Source organism: Triticum dicoccoides, chromosome 3B (assembly GCF_002162155.2).
Source record: "Triticum dicoccoides isolate Atlit2015 ecotype Zavitan chromosome 3B, WEW_v2.0, whole genome shotgun sequence".
Classification (NCBI taxonomy): domain Eukaryota; kingdom Viridiplantae; phylum Streptophyta; class Magnoliopsida; order Poales; family Poaceae; genus Triticum; species Triticum dicoccoides.
The window spans coordinates 777,400,521-777,405,221 of NC_041385.1; positions in this window are offsets into that span (position 1 = coordinate 777,400,521).

The following is a 4,701-nucleotide window of genomic DNA, read 5'->3' on the forward strand; positions in this document are numbered from 1 at the left end:
CGCGCGCCCGGCGGCTGGCGGCGGCGGGGGAGCGGGGTCGCTGGCGGCGGCGGCGGTGGGAACCCTAGGGAGGGGAGCGGGGAGGAGGGGCAAATTCAGATTCAATCCTCTTTATTCATTCAATTCCCAAACCAATTGCTTTTCCTGATAAAAAAAGTGCATCAGTTTGTTTCCTTGATGGTATAGGGCAATTGCTTTTCCTGATAAAAAAAGTACATCAGTTTGTTTCCTTGATGGTATAGGGATCCAGTGCAAAATTCTCAGCACTGATTAGTGACATTGAGTTTTGTACTCCTGAAACCCTATTTTGTTTCAGTGGATACATTTGAAACTCTGAATGAATGCTTCTTCTGCAGCTTCTGCCTCTATTTTTGTACTACCGCTGGTCTTATTATCTCTTGGAGATCATTGTTCTATCAGTGACTGAATGCAGTTATCACGGCTATCTACGTTGTATACCTGTGCCTAGTTGGCAAGCTGACACTATGTTCTCAAAAACCTACTAATCTCGAAACACATGTGATTTGTGAAAACTCAATGTAGGGGCTGGGCAGCAAACACATTGGACAGTTTTAATACAGGCAGGCAATGTTCCTTGGTAGTAAGTTTTTTTTTCCTGAGGCGATGTTCCTTGGTACCCCCTCCGTCCTAGCTATAATATAAGAGCGTTTTTGACACTACACTGACGGAGGGAGTAGTAACTAGTAAGTAAAGTATTAACCTCGTTATATGATCGGACTTCAGACCCGTCTGAACAACATAGAGTCCAAGAGATAGCCCCCGTCGATTCCCCCGAAGCCATAGCACTGAAAAATTCAATGAGAGGAAGAGGTGCAAACACCGGAGAAAAATTTACACAATGTATAAGATGTTTATACAATGTAAAAAAACATGTTTGCGTAACTAAAAAAGGTTTTGTAACATTCAAAATATGTTCATGACATTTTGGAAAACGTTTATATAATGTAAAAAATTGTGTAATTCAAAAAACTATTCCGTACATTCCTCAAATCCCTTGCACCCCCTCCCTCGAGCGTTCCAAGGGCAGGGGAGACTGCAAAGGGTCTCCCTTGATTGCCTCGAGAGCAGCTACACATGGAGAAGAGGATCAGGGCTATCAAATGAGAGTTTGCGGGTCGAAACTCAGCCTAGACGCCACGGAGATACAAGATCGCTCGTGCGCCGCCACTAGCCACTCGAAACCCTAGAAAAATGTTTTGGGGCGAGACCTCTTTACTAAAACCAAGGTAAATGTGCCAGACAGTTTGACTGCAAGCTGTTTTTCTACTTTGGTTTTTAGTCCCTTTTTTTAAAGGGTTGAACCATTAAAAAAATACTAATAACATATTGAAAATATGTAAAAAATGCGTAATTACAAAATTTATTTTGTACCATTCATAAAAATGTATGTGACATTTAAAAAAATGTTCATGCGTTTCAAAAAAATGTTAGTAACATCAAAAGTTTCTTCCCATTAAAAAGGTGTTCAATGTCTATTTGAAAAATGTTTGACATTTATTTTAAAAAAATTCAACATGTATCAGAAGAATTGTTACCCATGTATAATAAAAATTTACAATGTGAATTGAAAAAAGTAGCCATGCGTTAAAAAAAACTGAAGAAAGAAAAAAAACAAATAAAAAAGAAAAAACTTATGCGAACAGTGAAAACCAATAAGAGAAACACATATGAAAAATATAAAAACCTGAGAAAGAAATACAGAAAATAGAAAAGAAAAATAACCGGCATGGAAGTTTCTAGAATCAGACCAGACCGGTCTATAGAACCTTTCTGGAACCGCTTAGGTGGCTGACCCATTAAGGCAAGTGTGCATCCAGTGCCAGAGGGGATAACCAGTTATGTGTTGGTACGGGTGAGAAATAGCTCCCGCCTAGAAAACCAAAGAAAATGTTCTGTACAATGTAAGGCCTAAGTTGCAGAAAAGTAATTCACACGGTCATGTGAATTTTTTGAAACGGCAGTTATCCAGCATACATTAAGAAAAAAAGAGTTACTCAGTTAATTAGGAAAAATCAAGCGAAAATCAGATTGCCCAGTTAATTATGGAGAACCGGATAGAAACCATCACAACCGTTGAGTGGCACACATAAGAAATCCCCACACACACCACTTCAAAGAGGGCCTAAGCTAGACAGCACGCAGGCGTCATCATCATTACTCCTTCCCTAGAGGCGTCATCACCATCCCTACACTCGAGCAAAGGGCTCCGACTTCACCTTACGCGATCATCGACTCAACCCACACTATAGCGTACGCTTGAAGCTGCATAAAGATCTTCGCCTAAACTCAGCCACCCGCGGCAAGACAACACAACTCCTGACTCTGATGGAGAGCCCTGAAGGACAAATCCAGGCACAGCTGGTGCTGCGGAAACTACTACGAAAAATCTTATAGACAATCGCTTACTAGTAGCGCGCTATATTGACCCACGCTATTGAGACAATTGTAAAATGGCCGTTCACCACACTAATTATAATCAGTATCAAAGGAATGAAATTCGTTATACGAGTTGTAATAAATATCAGCAATAGATCATTCAGGCAGTTGAAACAACATGGATGGAGAAGAGGTTAACCTATGGTTTTAGGAAACAAAATTTAGATCTCATTACAGAGACAACAATGGGCAGTAGTAAGTTCAACAGTCCAATTATAGGAGCTGAATTCAAAACTTTGCAAAATAAAAAATAAAAATAGGCCAACATTTAGCACCACTGGAAATTAAGCACCGGATTGCATTGCTAAGTAGGAAGACAACAAACGGTAGTTCGACTAAAGGTGATCTAACCTAGGATCAAGTTGTTTCTTATCTATTACTCCCTCCTTAAAGAAATATAAGAGCGTTTAGACCATATCTAAACACTCATATATTTATTTACAGAGGGAGTACAAGGCAAGGCATATCCAATATGACAAAGCAGATGACTAGAGAGTAACTAGGAGCAATTACTTAGCGAACGCATTGCCTTGTTGGTTGGTCATCGAGATCCCCAGAGTTGAACAAAGATCTGCCCACGCCTTACGGAATCTATTGAAAGGCCAGCTGAGAGTAAAATGGGATGTTGATGGTGTAGTTGGAGAGAAGGTGGATGATCGTCAAAGGACGGTCAGCAACAAGGACAAACTTCTTGTCATGCTTCACGAAATCGGCAGCTTTAGAGATCCTCTCTAGTTTCCTATCTTTGATGTTGCACTTGAAGATATGAGCGGACGAACCCAGTTGTTTAATGAAGTAGACGCAGTTTTACCTCGATGCTTGGGAACTTATCATCATCGACAGCCACAACCACACACCTTTGATGACCCATGAAGATGGCATAGTTGTCGATGGTGCACAAATCCACGAGCATACCCAACTTGATGTCTATTTTAAAAGCAAAGATTGATCCCTCTGCACTCCCGACGAGCAGCATTTCGGTAGCCAAAGCCACTGGAAAACAAAGGTCGTTTGCATCTAGAGAAATGAGCGAACAACATAACCGAGCAATCATGGCGTGACCTATATATAGTGTCCAAGTAGACACCGCCTACGACCGCCTTATGGAGGCTATCATAAGCTACTTGCTGAACCTCGTGTACGATGAAACTCTCACTGTCGGGGTAGCTTGTGTAAATCTTGTGAGATGAGTCGTTGAACAAGGTGAGCCCGAGCGCAGAGCAGGCAAGGGAGACGACAGCAAAAGATCCCACCTCTAGGGCACAGGTGCCACGAAACGGATGACGACGCCCGTGAGAGGGTTGAGGATGTTGGACGTGTGAGGAGGCCTTTTGTCACCAGAACCAAGTAGCCATTACGAGTGGTGGCTACGACATAGTGGTCGCTGAGCAGCGGGATATTCCTATGAAGGAAGCGACCGATGTGAGTGTTCATAGGAGCAACTTCCCTTTGCTCTGGAAGTCCGGTGGAAGTGTGGAACATTTGGACCAGTCTTCCGCCGTCATGGCCGGAACCACTGGCGAGGCTTGGGGAAAACTCAGCTCTTCATTCACCCTTTTGGCTGGCGGAAGAAGAGCAGGGGTGGCCAAGGGAGGTAGAATGTCACCGGGCGCGGCCGCCATTGCTGCAAGCACCAGTTCTTGCGACATCAACGTGCCTCTTCTAGTCTAGCTACAAAACCCCAATGTCTGACTCTAATACTTCCTGTGAACAAAAGGCACAAATTTGTAAATAAAACAAAAAATTAGTGATACGTCTCCAACGTATCTATAATTTTTGATTGTTACATGCTATTATATTACCCTTTTGGGATGTTTATGGGCTTTATTTTACACATTTATATCATTTTTGGGACTAACCTACTAACCGGAGGCCCAGCCCGTATTGCTGTTTTTTGCCTATTTCAGTATTTCGAAGAAAAGGAATATCAAACGGAGTCCAAATGGAATGAAACCTTCGGGAGCGTGATTTTTGAAACGAACATGATCCAGAGGACTTGGAGTGCAAGTCAAGAAGCTTACGAGGCGCCCAGGAGATAGGAGGGCGCGCCCACCACCTCTGGGCGCGCCCCCTATCTCGTGGGCCCCTCGAGCGGCCACCGGCGTACTTCTTCCTCCTATATATACCCATTTACCCCGAAAACATCCAGGGAGCCAACGAAAAACAATTTCCACCGTCGTAACCTTCTGTATCCATGAGATCCCATCTTGGAGCCTTCGCCGGCGCTCCGTCGGAGGGGGAATC